The sequence below is a fragment of the Hoplias malabaricus genome, chromosome 18 (assembly GCF_029633855.1).
Source record: "Hoplias malabaricus isolate fHopMal1 chromosome 18, fHopMal1.hap1, whole genome shotgun sequence".
NCBI classification, from domain to species: domain Eukaryota; kingdom Metazoa; phylum Chordata; class Actinopteri; order Characiformes; family Erythrinidae; genus Hoplias; species Hoplias malabaricus.
This window is the reverse complement of record NC_089817.1, coordinates 22,897,373-22,916,293: the sequence shown is the minus strand read 5'-3', so window position 1 is coordinate 22,916,293 and position 18,921 is coordinate 22,897,373. Positions and strand designations below refer to the sequence as shown.

The 18,921-nt window shown below is 37.7% G+C and overlaps 1 long non-coding RNA gene across 1 annotated transcript in view; it reads right to left on the bottom strand.

The window, feature by feature from the left end:
• The window catches only part of LOC136674838 (uncharacterized), a 39,198-nt gene extending 24,782 nt beyond the window's left edge, over positions 1–14,416 (bottom strand). The window contains exons 1-3 of the long non-coding RNA XR_010796101.1: positions 14,362–14,416; positions 13,736–13,959; positions 13,523–13,625 (exon numbers count right to left, since the gene is read on the bottom strand). This is a non-coding gene — a long non-coding RNA (uncharacterized lncRNA). The remainder of the gene's footprint in view (positions 1–13,522; positions 13,626–13,735; positions 13,960–14,361) is intronic.
• Positions 14,417–18,921: the final 4,505 nt, after the last annotated feature.

The following is an 18,921-nucleotide window of genomic DNA, read 5'->3' as shown; positions in this document are numbered from 1 at the left end:
TGTATAAAATGCAACATGTATAAAAATGTATTATTTGGGAACAATGTCACTTGGAAATACTATCTGCAATTTAGGCACAAACAACAGCCTCAGTGTGACATCAGTGTGGGGGTGTTTTGTGAAGCATGCACTACAGTGGTATGTTCAACCAGTTAAAAATGTAAAAAAAAAAAAATGTATGTGTGTCTAATCCAGATGTTTCCTCTGTTGAAGTCACCATTTACAGGCCGAACCAGGTGGTTATGACTAATCTAGCATTTAATGGTCCTTGTCAGGAACATCAGCCAAATAATGGTGATAATGGCACTGCCGCAACAAACAAACTTCAAGGCTCAAGTCTTTAGCACTGCCCCAAGCCCTGCTCACTGCGCACATGCACATAAGCAGTGGTAGACAATGTGTTGTCATGCAGCATAGAAGAGAATGTGCTTATATGAAGAGGATATCCTGTTCTGTCTTATTATTTCCCTTTAGACTATTGTTCTACTGGGACAGTGAATCCGACTGTCAAACTAAAGTTGTTCCCACAATATTTTGAATGCATTCTTTAATCTATTTCAACACATGAACATATCTTATTTCTGTAACACAGGCGGAATATCAAAATGCTTACGAGAAATCTTAACAATGGCTGGAACATATCTCACAGATCCACAAAATGGCCAAATGCCATAGAACACTTTTACTCATTAGTTTACTAGACATTATATAATGTTATTAAACTATGAGTCACTTTGGGTTTAAAATGTATTCTGTCTGAACTATGTGTACCCAAGATGTGAATAAGGGTCTCTGTATGACTAGTATCTGAGTCACGAGGGAGGTTTCCTTTCGCTTTGTCGTTGACTCCTACTTTGCTGTTAAAGGCATTATCAGCTAAACACTTTAATTACTTTAGTTTCATTATGCAGTGATGTTGGTTGAGATTTCACTAATGGCGTTTATTTCCGGAGGGACTTATCGGCAGGAAGCACATGTAGCTAAGCCTTTCTTTATTTATGTTTTTTCAAACCTGTCATCAGATGGCATCATGGGACAAAATATGGGACAAATAGCATTAGTTCTCCTCATTACATTAACACAATTCCCAAACACGTGAAAGATGAAATCCAAAATGCTGAAAGTTTCAATTACTTGATGTACACTGTAAATTCAAACACTGTTCAAATTATTAAAAAATGAGCACTTAAAAAAAGTGTTAGTACTGATTAGTCACTATCTGACTTATAAATAGAAAAATGCAGTACCATTTTGTTCATCACGTGGCTGGTAAACATTTATGCCTTGGAAACATTTGGGAGGCATTTGGGAAGGATGCCCCCCCACAGACAAACATTCAGTCAAGTGATTTACTGTTTACTTTTTAATTTCCTGAGTAATTTTGTCCTTGAATCACTAGGCCACTCACTCTCCATTTAGATCAGAGCCATTTCCGAAGCCCATTAAATACAATCAAAAAATTACTAATTATAGGCTGGACCACTTTGAAGCCACCAATAGTGACTCAATTACTTTTAAGTTTTGATTCTCGGGATGACCATGTTTTGGAGTTCTTCATGGTAACTACACTACTTGACTCTACTCCCTTCTTGGCACCTCATGGCAGGTACACATGCAGAGATGTCTCTAACAGTAATAATAATAACAATTTTACAAACGGCTAGATTTTGCATTTTGTCGCGAAGAGTGACTATTCTCTCTGGGCAAACAGTGCTCTGCAAGGTTTACCCATCATGGTTTAGTCCCTACCATGATGGCTATATGGAAATGGAGAATATGGCTAATAGAAAAACAAAAGACCAGGTACCGTCCAGTATAAAAGTGTCATTTGACATACTGTTTAAAACATACAGCGTAATAACTGACATTGAAATGAGTATATATTTGTATATTTATTTGTATATTCATTAAATGTTTATTCTATTTAAAAATGTATTATTACACATTGTTTCCTGCCCAATTTACTTATTCCACATTAAACACAGGCATAAGCTAGGGTTATTCCTATCACATGATGCTGCTAGGTAGTATGTGAAGCTGGCCACCGCATCATTTCAAACTCCTGCTAACACATTGTTTTTGGAAATATCAATGATTTTGCAGAAAATGCTCTTAATTGCTTAGTTCAGTTAAGTTAGCCACAACTTATGCAATTTATAGCATCACATTGTGAAATCATGCTACCCACCCAGAGAAAGGAAGGCCAATTGTGCTTTCTCTGACTCCCAGCTGGCTGAGGTGTCCCTGTCCCCGTGTATTGAATTCATGATCTCCCAACCATGGGGCAAAGCTGTGTTACTTTAAACCTCACAAGCGCTTGAGGAAGCACAACCAAGATGCAAAAGGGCCCTGAATGCAAGGGCCACACCCAGAAAGAAGTGTCAAAATGAACAGAGTAAGTCAAAGGCATGCAAAGATCAAACAAAAGAAAAGGTCTTAATGTAAACCAGTCACTGTTAACTGTTAATCCTGTCAGGTGTACTTTAATTGTAAGGCATAAACATAGCCAGGTTTGTGAAGTAAAAAATATAAAAATTTTAAATACATCTTGTCCCTCTCCAAAGAAAAAAATGCATCTCCAAAATAGTTACTTTACAGGAGAAAAAAGAAACATCTTTAAATAAATGAAAGCCAATGTAAAAAAGATGTTATTCCTTGTAATTTTGAAGCATTTCTATTGGTCCATTAATCATGAAATGTACAAACAAAGCAAAGGACAGCTTCTGTGTGCAAAATGATGTAATGATGAGTAAGCTAAAAATGAACATTTCTTAACTTTATACTAGCTCTGAATACAATTTTTCTGAACCATTAACAGAAGAATTTACAGCATTAGCCATTTTGAGTCAGATAAAACCAAATGTGATCTCTACTGTAGCCTGGAGACTTTACAAATGGCTAGATTGTGCAGGATGTCTGCATTGCATCATGACTGACATGTTCACAAAGTTGGGAGCATGAAATATGTGATGGGAAAACACTGTAAACTTAACACTGTAATGAGTAATAATGATGATAACCCCATAGACTTTGTAATAATGATCATATATTAAGATTGACTGAAGTGTGGAACATATTGTGCCTAAACTTATAGTGCACTTAAAGTGCATAAATTTCTTGGTATACTGAAGCATTAAGAGTTTCTTTTACTGGAATTAAGGGACTGAGAGCAACTTCTGAAAAAAACTATGGAACCAATGGCCATGAAAAGCCATTCCATGAAGCTCTCTATTCACTGTTCTTGAACTAATCTGAAGGACACATTTAGTGTGGAGGTCTGTAGCAAGAGAAATTTGGCGAACCCTGCGCACTATATACCTCAGCATCGCCAGCATCGTTTACATCGTGGCTGACTTTCTGTTGGAATATGTGGAAACTGTGGAACATTTAGTAGTGAGGAAATTTCATGACTGCACTGGCACAGGTGGCATTTTATCATGGTACCACACTGGATTTCACTGAGCTCCTGAGAGTGACCAATTCTATCACAAATGTTTGTAGAAGCATTCTGCATGCCTTGGTGTTTGGATAAATACACCTGTGGCCATTATTAGAACAACTGAATTCTGTTATTAGGATGGGTGAGTGAATACTTTTGGCAATAAAGTGTATGAATCCACTGCCATCTCTTATCATTCTCTTTGGATTAAAGTGATAAAATTCAATCCAGTGGTTCTGAAACTTTCAAAAGGTTACAAAGGGCCAAATTTAACTTTGCTGAAATTACATCAAGGTCAGTTAATTTTTTTTTTTCTTTTATTTCTACAATTAAAAACATCTTTTGTCAACATTTGTCACTAGATTGATCCATTATTCATTCATTATCTGTTTATCCAGTTCAGGGTTGCGGTGGGTCCAGAGCCTACCTGGAATCATTGAGCACAAGGCGGGAATACACCCCTGGAGGGGGCGCCAGTCCTTCACAGGGCAACACAGATACACACATTCACTCACGGACACTTTTTGAGTGTTTTTGGACTGTGGGAGGAAACCGGAGCACCCGGAGGAAACCCACACGGACACAGGGAGAACACACCACACTCCTCACACACAGTCACCCAGAGCGGGAATCGAACCCACAACCTCCAGGTCCCTGGAGCTGTGTGACTACCTGCTGTGCCACCGTGCCGCCCCTTGATCCATTAGTCTGTGTGGTATTTCAAAACAAGAGGCAAGTCAAACATGGAAACAGGTTTGTGTAAAAAAGAACAAAATCACTTATTTCGCAATGCATTATTGGCTGCGATGAGCCTGTGAGGCAATAGGAGAAAAGCCATTTCATTCCTGTCAAATATCTTTCTATTCTGTACTAAGACTTTCTGTCTGAATGAACAACTTACACAAAACAGTGGTTTGTTTAATGTTCTTACGTACTTCGAATTCTCAGATTTACAGGCTCCCTTTTGTTTTGTGCTGTTTCTAACAAAATAAAAAGAGAATATTGTCAAAAACCCCTCCCCACACGTTTCTATTGTTCATTACTGTTGGAGAAACAGGGAAACAGCTTGTACGGAACAAAAAATGTTTCCTGCAATGTAATGGGCATCAGAGATGACACAAAGCAGTGCATTGAACCTTTAATGAGTCATTGTATGGATGCACACTTTGAAGCGCGTGCTTTCCTGAGGTGCCAGTTTCCCAGCCAAAGCTATTGTGACCCAAAGCTGAAACTCTGACCATTGGAGGAAACACTCAAAAGCACTACTTGCCACCCTGATTATCCTAGGTTAGATCCCATTATTTTGGTGTAGTACATTCCTAAACTGCTGGGTTTTTTATCTGATAGCCATTTAATAAACATCATGAAATGCTACCTAACAATAATGCAACATCACTTTACTGTAACACATATTTGCTACCATTGCACCCACATGAGAAAAACATTTTGTGGTTTCTGCCGCCCTCAACTGTGAGTACAAAATAAGAGGAAAGTGTGGTGGTGGTGACATCAGAAGCCCTCGCATCACCTTGCAAATTGCTCCAAGAATTAACGCGAGCTTTGCGAAAGGAAAGGGCAACAATAGTGGAGGAAAGGGCTGGATTGCGGCGGTTTTTAAACTGGAGTCAGGAGAGAACTCATCTACGTGGCTGTTTCCGCATAGAACATTAATTGTTTGGCTGCAGTCGAGTAAGCAGTGCTAGAGAAGACGGGAAGGTGGCCAGGGCATCTACAGCTGCATTACTTCACCATGTTGATACAGGATTTTCCCATCATTGTTTCCCTCCTGTTTTCCCTTGTGCTGGAGTTGCTTGTCAGCCTTAAAAATCCTCTGTGGTCACTAATGTTTTTTTTTTTTTTTTCTGTTGTTGTTGTTTTATTGTGCCACTGTTTACAGCCTATGTCTTTCATTAGTCAACAAAAGTATGGCTCAGTCACTATGGACAATTTGACTGAAATAATTTTATGGAACCATAAATAGACATCTTAAGGAACAGTAAGCAATCTATGGCAGTATATTCATAGGTGGAACTATTGCTTAAGTCACTTAAGCAAGCCACTGACTTAGGTCAGTGCTATGCATTAATTTGATTGGCCTAGTTCATCTTGCAGAGGAACCAATAAAGTAGGTATGTAGGAAACACCAACATTGCAAAATGGCAAAAAACTATGTTTTTGTAAAATGGTAGGGCCAAAGATTTTGACTGGAAAAAAGGCAGACACTTTTGTGTTTGATAATAAGCATGTGAAAATATATGAATGCAGAGTTACTTATGATACAGTAAAACACCATTTAAATAGGGGCGGCACGGTGGTGCAGCAGGTAGTGTCGCAGTCACACAGCTCCAGGACCTGGAGGTTGTGGATTTGAGTCACGCTCCAAACACACGTTGGTAGGTGGATTGGTGACTCAAAAGTGTCTGTAAATGTGTGTGTGTGTGTGTATGTGTGTGTGTGTGTTGCCCTGTGAAGGACTGGCACCCCCTCCAGGGTGTATTCCTGCCTTGCGCCCAATGATTCCAGGTAGGCTCTGGACCCACCGCAACCCTGAACTGGATAAGCGCTTACAGATAATGAATGAATTAATGAATGAACATTTCAATAAGCACCGAGTTATCATTCAAGAAACTCGGCAACACACTGTATATTACTCCTTCCAGAATCTTACAATAGCTGCTATCTGTATATTTGTTGTGTTTTTAATAGCAGACTAATATATTCGTTATATTATGTGTTTTGTTGCTGTTACTTGCTATGTACACTGAATAAATTAAGCTTCCTTATTGTTTAAAGGTGATGTTCACGATTTTAATAAAAAAAACCTTTTATACAATTCTGAGAATGTTTCCTCACTATTTGCTATTTCTCTTGTCTGTTTGCATGCTTAAAACTGGTCTAGTGTTTTGACGAAGACCCAGCAGTGAAAAGCATCTAGAGATTTTTAGACAACAGAGAGAACACCAAACATTTAAAAGCCAAACCAAGATGAGTATATTGCTTTATTCCTGCTCCACAGGTGGGTAATATTTACTTACTTTTGCTCTTTCTGATTTCTTAAAATGGAAATGTCTCCCAATTTGGAAGATGGCTAACTGCAAGAAAATAAACACATACTGAAAATACTACAAAACTAAATAGCTTGAGTTATAAATGAGTTTCTGTGGTAATTCAAGATGTGAATAAAAACTTACAGACAAGTTAAACTTCAGCCACAAAAAAAAACAACCATTTTTTCCCCCTCAAACGTATTGTTCCACCTTAAAAGACACAGAACTTCTGAATGTACACAAACCAGAAAGAACAGTGTTTCCCCACATGATAGCTATTCCCTTTAAATTTGATTTGTAAACATAGCCAGTTACTGGACAGCTCTTGTAACAGTAGTATAATAATTTAACAAGTTGTTTAGAAATATAAAACAAGAATTTAGCACATATCATAGTAATTAATGAATAATGGTACTTAGACATTTTGTCACAGTGCACACAAAACAGAGCTATTCTTATTTATAATATTTGACAGATTAAGTGTCAATTTATATTTTATGTAAATATTAAAAAAATGATAGAAAACATGGTTTTCACATGGCCTTAATGACGTCAGAGACATTATAAATTAGGCTGAAATAATAACCTAATAATTTAGGTTGAAATATGGATTGGAGTTCTCATTAGGTTAGTAGGTTTTTTTTGCCATTGAAGCCATGTCACTGTGTGAACTTCAGATGGAAGGCAGGAAGTGATTATATACTCTAGGAGCTCTGTCAAATACTATCATGAAGACTTGGTTTTGCTTCATCTATGGTTAAAATCATTCGATCAACAGACATGTGTGAAATTCTAATATCTAACAGCCACTTGAGGATGATGTCAGCTTTATATTTGCTAGTTTCCCATTCAACCTTAAATGGTGCAGCAGGCGCCAGTATGTATCTGCTGCACTATTTAAGATTGAAAGGGAAAACTGACTTGATTGTGAAGCAATTGCTTAGTTCTGTGGGTGCTGTCCAGTGACGAGCTTAAAACCTAATGTTTCATTAATTAAACAACCATAATGTTAATGTCGAGAGGTGTCACAGAGCTGAATGATTTTAATGTTCAGTTAATACACTGGAAAACATTGAAAACCACATTACATTCATTGTGGAGCACCTAACAAAGCTGTATATCTCAATATTTTTGTATGTATTCATTAGTGTTCTTGAGTAAAGGCATATCTGAAAAAGAAGACAGTTGCCTTGATAGCAATTAATCTTACAGTTCAGTAAAAATCGCTCTCCATAACATAAACTGCACTTCCAACATATGTTGTAATTTTCTGTTTGTACATTTCTCTCGTGATATTATCTAAACTAGTATAATACAGGCTTCTCGCCTCCATCTCCTACATTCAGTTTTTCACCTCTGGTCCTCCATCTGGATCTGTGCATTGTTGGGATCACGTGACTGAAAAAAACCTGCTTGCTAATATGCCACTAGTGGAGGAGGGTCCACGATTTTGTGCTACTGGGGTAAGCTCCCCTCTGTATGGAGTAGTGATGTGCGATACCACACATTTACCTTCCGATCCAATACAAAGTAAAACCCAGGCTGGTATTGCCAATGCTCATACCGATATTTTGAAAAGTTTTTGCATCTTATTCTGAAGAGGAAAAAGAATACAAAGTATTTTTTAAAATAAAACTATAGTATTTATTTACTTAATTCATAATATTTATAAATAAATCTTATGGTTAAATAAATATAACTATTTGAATAAACATGGTATTCTGCTCTTCAAACAATTACAGGAAATGTGCACACAAACTGATCCTAAAAAATATATGAATCACTCCCCTAGAGTTAGTTATAAACACTGGATTTTCAGTTATACACAACCTGGGTACAGCCTGCCAAGTGGCTGTCTTTGCTACTTTTTCAGTGTGCCTGTGTGTGTTGGCCAGGCTAGGGAGAAGGCGGAAGGAAAAGTAGTTCCTATACTATGCCACTATTTATGATGGCATTTTATTATTAATAGACAACTAGGATCTGTCATACAAAATAAATAGACAAATTATATATATATTTTGGAGCCAGATTCAATTCTTTAAATTAAACAAAAATTTTGTAGTATCAATATTTATAGATTTATCTGCACATCTGTGCAAGCATGCTAGCATAAACAAACTGATATATCACTTTTTATGCATTATTGAGCAAAACGATACAAAAAATGATGAGGTTTATGACAGATTGTAACAGTGATTTAAAAAATGTTTCTGAAACCATAATTTGACCTTCAGTATGGAATATATTGGTCTCTCTCCAGTGAAAGAGACTATCAATGCTCTAATCAGGTGCTGACAGGATAGTTGCAGAGTGGACAGATTTGCATATAAGGATTTGGGTGATGTTTCTATAAACTGCTTGCTACTATATTTTCTATACAATTCTATGGGAGAGAACAGATAAAATTAAGTTAAAAATGTACATTAAAAAATACAACCACCTAAAAGTGCTCCAAATACCAAAAAAAAAAAAAAAAAAATCAGCTAACTTCCTAGCTGTGTTCAACTGGACTCCTGATACAATTTGTAAGACAATTTTAACTAATCTAAGAGAATTTACAAATCTTCTTGACTGGTGAGGTGGGGCTCATTTTGAATGATAAAGCCTCTTAGAGAAGTAGAATACTGTTTACCAGTTGCCTTGACTCACTTCAATGTTTTGTACATGATGAGGCCTTGAGTACATTAAACTTTGCTGTTAAAGAGATGATAAGGCTTTGACTGCTTGGAATGTGAAGGAGGACTGCTTCAACTTTTGATTCAGTGCTGTACCACTCCCTTAAACATAATGAATCATCCAGTGGGATTTAGGGTTAAAAGACTCCAGGGGGGGTTTGGAATCCCTCACTAATTACAAAAGAGTGGGGTATGTCCAAGCTTTGTTCCTAGCTAAAGATGTGGCCTGTTGAAAGGATCAGCATACATGCCAAGTGTGCTTTTCATTTACAGTAAGATGTCAACATATTAGAACGTTTCCATGGTACCCACCTCCCCTCCAACATGGAATATATTTTTGCTACAAGCCAGCAAGCTCTCCTACACATACGCATTTGAGAAAGAATGTGCCAAAATAAGCACAACCTTGATATCCTGGAACATTCTATCCCCAGTGCAGCTGGAACAAGCAAAAGACTATTTTCATACAATTAATAAAAAAAAAAAAATATATATATATATATATATATATATACACAGTGTGTGCAGAATTATTAGGCAAGTTGTATTTGAGAGGATTATTTTTATTATTGAACAGCAACTTTGTTCTCAATCAACCCAAATGTCACATAAATATCAAAGCTTAATATTTTGGGAAGTTGGAGTGGGTTTTTTTAGATTTGGCTATCTTAGGAGGATATCTGTATGTGCAGGTAACTATTACTGTGCAGAATTATTAGGCAACTTAATAAAAACCAAATTTATACCCATCTTACTTGTTTATTTTCACCAGGTAAACCAATATAACACAAAATTTTGAAATAAACATTTCTAACATTCAAAAACAAAACCAAAAACAAATCAGTGACCAATATAGCTACCTTTCTTTACGATGACACTCAAAAGCCTTCCATCCATAGATTCTGTCAGTTGCTTAATCAACATTGCATGCAGCAGCCACCACAGCCTCCCAGACACTGTTCAGAGAGGTGTACTGTTTTCCCTCCTTGTAGGTCTCATTTTATGAGGGACCACAGGTTCTCGATGGGGTTCAGATCAGGTGAACAAGGGGGCCATGTCATTATTTTTTCTTCTTTTACACCTTTACTGGCCAGCCACGCTGTGGAGTATTTGGATGCATGTGATGGAGCATTGTTCTGCATGAAAATCATGTTTTTCTTGAACGATAGCGACTTCTTCCTGTACCACTGCTTGAAGAAGGTGTCTTCCAGAAACTGGTAGTAGGTCTGGGAGTTGAGCTTCACTCCATCCTCAAACCGAAAAGGTCCCACAAGTCCATCTTTGATGATACCAGCCCATACCAGTACCCCACCTCCACCTTGCTGGCGTCTGAGTTTGAGTGGAGCTCTCTGCCCTTTACTGATCCAGCCTCTCGCCCATCCATGTGGCCCAACAAGAGTCACTCATTTCATCAGTCCATAATACCTTAGAAAAATTAGTCTTAAGATACTTCTTGGCCTAGGCTTGACATTTTATCTTATGTTTCTTGTTCAAAGGTGGTCGTTTTTCAGCCTTCCTTAACTTGGCCATGTCCCTGAATATCGCACACCTTGTGCTTCTTGATACTCCAGTAACGTTGCAGCTCTGAAATATGGCAAATGGCAAGCTTGATTTTCCTCAATTCATGGGCAGCTATTTTGCACCTTTTTTATCAACACGCTTCTTGCGACCCTGTTGGCTATTTGCCATGAAACGCTTCATTTTTCGGTGATCACGCTTCAAAAGTTTGGCAATTTCAAGACTGCTGCATCCCTCTGCAAAACATCTCACAATTTTTGACTTTTCAGAGTCTGTCCAATCTCTCTTCTGACCCATTTTGCCAAAGGAAAGGAAGTTGCCTAATAATTACGCACACCTCATATAGGGTCTTGATGTCATTAGACCACACCCCTTCTCATTACAAGATGCACATCACCTGATTTACTTAATTGGTAGTTGGCTTTCAAGCCTATACAGCTTGGAGTAGGACAACATGTATAAAAAGAATGATGTGATCAAAATACTCATTTGCCTAATAATTCTGCACACACTGTATATATATTGTATTCTATATTGTCTTTGGAATATAAACTGCGCAAACTATGAATAAAGGGGTTGAATGGCACATGTCCCTCAGTCCATGTTTCAGGCATGAAATATACAATGTTGCCCCAAAAAATCTTTTAACATACAGTTTCAAAACAGTGGCGATAGCTGTCTGCCACTTCCCCCTCCTCCCCGGACTGGAAGCTCGAGCAGGTTGCCAGTTTGAGGAAAACAAACGAACAAGCAAGAGATGAGTTTAAGAACTTTGGACCATAATAATGTGCTATAATTAACATATTTACACAGAAAAGTGTTCATCCTTTCCCTAAAACATCTCCCTACACCAGAGAAAGGCAAAAAAAAAAATGGCTGGTGTTTTTTTTCCTTTAAACATAAATGTCATTTTAGGAGGCAGGTCCATGCTTCTTAATCACAATTTTTGTTATCGAGCATTTTGTTTCATCTTATATGTGTCCGTATAAGAGCTTTATTTGAGTTATTCTCCAGCTTCTTATTGAATACTCATTTCCACCTTAAACAGCAAAGCGAAGCTAAATCTAGTGCTATTGTTTATAAACAAAACTCGTTTTGAAACACTTATTTCCCATTTTATCCATTTAAAATACACAACCAACTGTACATCATGTCACTAAAACATCTACCTACTAGTGAAACACATATTTGCCGTGCACTACCAAGCTTTATTTCTTTGTTCCACCTTAAATATGTGAATATGCAAAGCTTTTCAAACAATTGTTAAACCTTAATTTGTTTAAAACACACACAAACACCAAGGAGAAACACACATGAATCTGCTTCAATTTCTTTAAAAACAACAAACAGTGCTATTTACACCTTTCCATCATGTTGTTATTCACCTTCTTCGTATAAAATACACAAAACACAGTCTTGCCACCTTTCAAACGTCTCTATGCCTCACTTTCTTCATTTGAAACACAACCTATAGCGTTTACTCCTTTTAACCTATACACAGCCATCTGTACTTCTATATTTTTTTCAGAAATGATTTTCTGTTATCTGTTCAGAAGAAAATAGCCAGCTCTGGCTCTGTTCTGTAGTGTTTCTGCTTCTAAACTGCTTCCACCTTTCAAACTCAAGGCCGGTGTTTACTCTCATTTTACTCAGTCTCTGGTATTGGAGATTTTAAGAAGGGCAATGTGGCTTTTTGGGTCCAGTAAAATATAAAATTAACTCGGTTCACTTGGTCATTTCATGGCTGCAAGACACTGTATTAGTAGACCTGGCAAGGCGGAGGGTTTGGACTGTAATGTGATTGGACAGAGGGCAGGATCATAAAGTCCCCTTGTGATCGTTCATAAGATCCCTAAAATCTAGTGGTTCTTCACTGAATGAAATAGTCAAAAATCATTTCCAAGGAATAAATTCCCTAGTGTCTTAAAAGAGGTGTACGCCACACCTTTACCTTCATCCATTATGTGCAAATGTATGAATAAGCAGTTATTTGCCACCTCTTAAAAGCCCCATCCCACAGTTGACAGGTTTGGTTGGATTTATGATGTAAGAAACCCTGGAAATACACCTTATTTAGGACAGTCCTTGAGTCACTGCCATTTCAAGGGCCACGGCATTGACTTGTTTTGCAGATTAAAGTCTTCTAACTTATATATAAAAAAATAACCACCAGATGAACATGCTAAAAAGATAGAAAACAAGATTCTTAATGGACATGGTCTTTAACATTTTAAAAGTTGAACTTACCGAATATCCAATGGGCCTCCAGACAAATATAAACTAAACAATTTTAGAGAATAATGTCTGTAAGAAAATATGTTGATATATTAAAAATAAATTAATTAATATATAAAAACTTTAAACATTTTATTCAGACTTATTCCTGATTTGAGGAATTCAGAAGCGGAAAAAGTTAATCCTGGAGCTTAATAAACAAACAAACTAAGTTGACTACGTGTCTGATGTGCCTTTTTCTATAAGTAGAGGAAGCTGTGTTTTCCTGGCTCCAGAGTCAGGCTTAATTTACAGGAACAAATATGGGCTGGTACATATGTAGGAGGACTTTCAAGTTTGAGATGCCTGTATGAACAGATAACCTCCTGAACGAACATCTTGTTAGGCACTGCTTGACTATCTATCACTGTTTCCTGATGTTGTCAATGGGAAGTGCCTTGATGTCATACTGATTCATCACCTCTCTTAGTACGATTGTAATAAATAGTCTAGTCCCTCACTACAAAATTACACAGTCTATACATATTTGCTCCTGTTCATTTAAAGGAAGACTAGGTAATATTTTCACTTTTAAATTATAGCTTCAAAATCATTGATGCTTTACTGACCTTAAAAATGAGTACAGTCTCTGACTTAGCTACTCGGGCACTCAGCACTGCAGAAATGGCACTATGTAACTTAGGAGGGGTGTGGTTTCCTACTGTCCTCCACCTCTTGATTTCAGGCCAGTGTTGTAAAAATGAGAGCAAAAATACCAAACCTTATCAAATGTTTATTTAAAGGTGTTTTTGGTAACACATTTGTAAACATTGTTTACTCACCTTTCACTAGCTCTCCAGTCTGTCTGTGTGTTGGTACCAAGGCCGATGTTTGTAAACAATTTAACAATTCCTGGCTTGTTAAATGGGCAACAAAAATGGGCAACAGGGGATGTTCATGCTTGTGCATAGGATGGTGGAAGGGGAAGCACAGATACCTCTGTTGATGCCTTTGATCATGATCAAGCTATGGTGTTTCCTAATGTTACCTCAAAAAATCACTTCACCTTAAGAGATACAAAAAGAGAAATAAATTAAAATAAATAAATAAAATAAAATAATAATAATAATAATAAAAGGCTAGCAATGCGTAGCTCCTGTATTTTTTGCTGTGAAAACAGTAGTTCACCAGGGCTGTAAACATTTAACTTGGGACCTTTAACATAGGACTAAGATAAGACATGCCATTATCTGGGACATTCTCAGCTCAAAATACACTCAAGTCCTGTCATCCAATGATATACCGCCACCTAGCGTTGACCTACTGTGTAATGGTGCATAGTTAATAGAAAATACGTGGTATTTTCGCAACTTAGACGAAACCTTTTCTTAAATTTATCTGACCAACGCTTTCAAAATCACTAACAGGCCAAATATTAGTCCGAGTAAAACCTGTACTCTATATTTACAAAAATTAAATGTCCACATCAACGGTCTTCTCACAGCCTTTGAAGCTTCTCCGCCGCTCTCAGCGCGGGAGCGTCTCCTGCTCCAGGATTGGCCAGTAACATCTGGTGTCCTGTGTTGTGGTTGGCTCGTACGAACGACAGACAGCTTGTGAGTTATACTCCCAACCAATCATAGCATCGGAGGGCGGGATCTAATGTAATACTGGTGGGTAAAAAAAACCCCGAAACGCAGCATCGGTAAGGATGACGACCAGCGCCAGGTACAAGAGCCGGAGTGTCAAATCAGGTAACACAGAGACCGAAGCTAAAGGGTGATCTTGTGCAGGCAATGTAAATATTATAAGGAGCCTTTTTATAGTACCAACACCTTTCAAAGACTAACGTCTACTCCTTCTCTTGTCTTTTCTACACGACATGCTGGGCGTCTCCGTCTTCCACCTGCCTTGGGCATCATTCCTGAATACCTAAATTTGCCCAACGCTACGCAGAGGACGGAGAGGTAAGCTCTTAAAACCTTATGTGGACGATTAATTTACAAATCGCAACAATATTTCGGTTGGCACTAACGTGATTTTTTTTGCAGCAGCAGCTATAAGCAAAGTGATATCTGTGTTTTATTTTAGCTCTAATTGTTGAACCCAATAAATTGGGTTCCTAATAGGCTATAGCCATAGGTTAAAACGTTACCTCAATGCTGAGGAGTTTCAGGCTATAATTTGGTTGTTAGTACATTTACCCACATTTCACAAACCCATCAATTTTCTCAGGACAATATTCTGGTGGACTACACACAACTGGTCTCTACACAGAGCCCACATGCTCAATAGCTTTTATTTTACAGCAGTAAAACTGTAAGAATTTTCTATGAGACGGTTCACTGAGATAAGCTCTGTGGTCCTGCAGCATTTATGAGTAGATTAAATAAAGACGTTCTACATAATATGCTGCCACACTATAGTAGCAATAAAATGACGATATCTGCTTTCAGCTATAGGGCAGGAACACTCATGATTTGCACCGTTTGCGTCTTATAAGTAGTAGTAATTACTGCACACTGGACTTGATGTCATCTATGCTGTGTCCACTGGCTTGGAAAATATCAGCATGTGCGCTTGACGGTATATAAGCTATACATATTCTGTAGGAGGGCGGCACGGTGGCGCAGCAGGTAGTGTCGCAGTCACACAGCTCCAGGGGCCTGGAGGTTGTGGGTTCGATTCCCGCTCCGGGTGACTGTCTGTGAGGAGTTGGTGTGTTCTCCCCGTGTCCGCGTGGGTTTCCTCCGGGTGCTCCGGTTTCCTCCCACAGTCCAAAAAACACACGTTGCAGGTGGATTGGCGACTCGAAAGTGTCCGTAGGTGTGAGTGTGTGAGTGAATGTGTGTGTGTGTCTGTGTTGCCCTGTGAAGGACTGGCGTCCCCTCCGGGGTGTATTCCCGCCTTGCGCCCAATGATTCCAGGTAGGCTCTGGACCCCCCGCGACCCTAAATTGGATAAGCGGTTACAGATAATGGATGGATGGATGGATATTCTGTAGGAAGCATTCTAATGGCACATATTCTTTCCTTATACTCATGATTTATTCCCTTGTAACACGACCATTACCTAATTTTCACTGGTATGCTGGTGACAACCCTGATATAATATTTGTGCCATGCAGAAATGAATAGGACCTTGCAACAATCTGGCTTAACTCAGGTTTTACCACTATAATTCAGACACTACATTAATGTTAAAACACCATTAGCACAATAACACAAATGACTGAGGTATTCATAGATCCCCATATGCAGTGATGTCACAACATAGACACATTTTAGTCCTATGAGCTATGACACTGAAGACTAAATAAAATATATTATACATTTATTAATTGTATAATATGAACAGAATGGTTACCAGAAGCAAACAGTAATGCACAAATGCAGAGTAGCATTTTATTTTATATATATATATATATATATATATATATATATATATATATATATATATATATATATATATATATATATAAAGTGGGTCATTCTGATATATCAGGCATGATACATGCTACAAATAAATGTACAAATATAAACACACTACATTCACACACACAAACACTAAGATGGAAATCACTATCTTTAAATCATCTAAACAAAAAGTCACCCATAATTTTATATACAATATTATCCCCAAGAACAAAACAAATCGATGAAAATTGATGTAACTCATGCAAAATGCAATAAACATTCTTCCTTGCCATTTTCAAAATTCTTCATTTTTAGGTTATTTCTTGTTGAATAAACTGACAGTTGTCATATTTAATTGTATGCAAAAGTTACCAGAATTATAAAAAGAGAATATTTGAGAATATTTTAATTTTGAAATATAATTAAATGTTACACAAAACACTTTAAAATGTATTTGTACACATAATATATGCATAGACACATTTTCCTTAATTTAGATTTAGTCTTTTGAAAAAAAAAATAGAAACAGCATCAAATAAACACCAGATTCATCTGCTGCACGACACATAAAGGGATTCGATACATCTGTATTTAAGGATTTGTTTTTCTTATATTAAGTTTTACTTTTAATCTAGTGTTAAGTTAGTGTGGTTCGAGCAGTTTATTGACATTTTGTTTTCACTTAATCATATGTCGTGAGAATCTGACTAACCCTGTTCCCCAGTATATCATTCTTTTCTGCACAAATGACACCACAGTGATGCTGAAGGCCTATATATAATTATAATGTTGCACATATATGATGCAGCACAAGGCCTGAGGTACGGCTGTGGCACTCTTTTATATAACAGAATGAATTATATAATAGGGCAGATATGGACAGCACACTCTTTAGTGATCCCTCAGTTGCCACAGTGCCAGCCAAACAATGAAAGACCTACAGCCCCCCCAAAAAAGAAAAGAAAAACCATCTTAGTCATCTTTCATTTCCATCAACCACTGAAAGAATTCTGGGAATGCCCTACTAATGGAGCTCACAGAGTTAATGCAGTGATGGCCTGAGGGAGGTTGGGGGGTGGGGCAGAACAACCGTCTGCCTCCAGGTTTTTCACAGTACAAGTATGTGAATGCTAATGGTATCTATAAAACACATTATGCTACTTCTACTCCTTAATTTATCTCTGACTTTCAAATTCAGTAAATTCAGTATATACTGGTGTATTTAACAGAACAAAACACACTCAGTGTCACTGCAGCACTAAGAATGATCTACCACCCAAATCATACCTGCTTACCGGTGGTGTTGTGGATGTCATGACCATTGAAGAACAGGGTGAAAGTGGGCAAACAAAGTATGCAGCGCAACAAATGGACTTGTTCATAATATATTGGCTGATCGGTGTGCGTCTGTATCCGTGTATGTATTAGGTGCAATGTGTAATAATAATTAAAAATTCTAACTTTTGTTATTTTATGGTAATAGTTGTGTAGTATTAAAAATGATAATTGTCAATACAAGACAATTTCAACAAGAAATAACATAAATCCTGTCAGAATGAACCTTTGTGTCCCTGCCCCTAAGCAAATTTTAAGACAATATTTATTTTTCTGTAATGGTTACTCAAAATGCCTCTTTGCTCATTTTGCTCATAATGTCATGTTAATATCATTATCCAATAATGCAATACCATTATCGGTATCACGTTTTCAGTGGTTGAGAGCAGAGAGTAGTTTGGGAAACTGTAAATCTGTGATAGGTTTGAGGAGGACAGGGAAGGTGAGTGGGTGCTGTGTTGTGTTGCTGCTGCTGGTGATATATTACATACAGTTCACATGGAACTGGTAGCACTGAGCATGCTTAACGGTGCCAGTGGGGCTTGGTGCAGCCTTAGTCACCAGGGAGGATTTATGGTTGTTGAAGGATGGTAGGGCTGTAAAGCTATTTTGGAGGGGGGTGGACCTGGGACGCCAGACTTCACTGTTGAGCCTTCCAGAAGTGTTGTAGGCAGAATTCAGTGAAACACTGACATGGGCAGGTGCCTACCTGATGACCCCTGTGAGGAGCTAGCGATGCAGTGGCTGAGTTGTGTAAACAAGGCCTGGGCCCAGTGAGTAAGCATTGGTGCTAGTGGTAGTTTTTTGATTGGATCATAAACAGCCTCAGCAACCCCATTGGATTGGGTTAAGATTTAAATGGCCAAAGAATACAAGACTTTTGTGCCTACAGGTAGGAAGAGAGTGGGGTGGGCCCCATATGAAGCTCTGATTGATAGGATATTTTACATTTTATTCTGTGTATGTTTATTACTTCCCTCTAACAACACTACACTAAATATTGAGCATAATTATGAACCAGGACAAAGCCCACTCTCTATACTGTGGTTCACTGAGAAATATCACAGTACATCACAGTACAAACAAGTTTTGATTTTTGGTTATTTTAATAATTGTGATTCCTACATTTACATTTATGCAATTTGACAGACACTTCTCCAATACGATTTACAATTCTAATCATACTACATTTGTTGTGTACAGTGTTATATATACACTGTTAAAATACAGTGTTAAAATCTTTCCCAAGGCCTCTTTTTGGTATAGCATGGACCCAA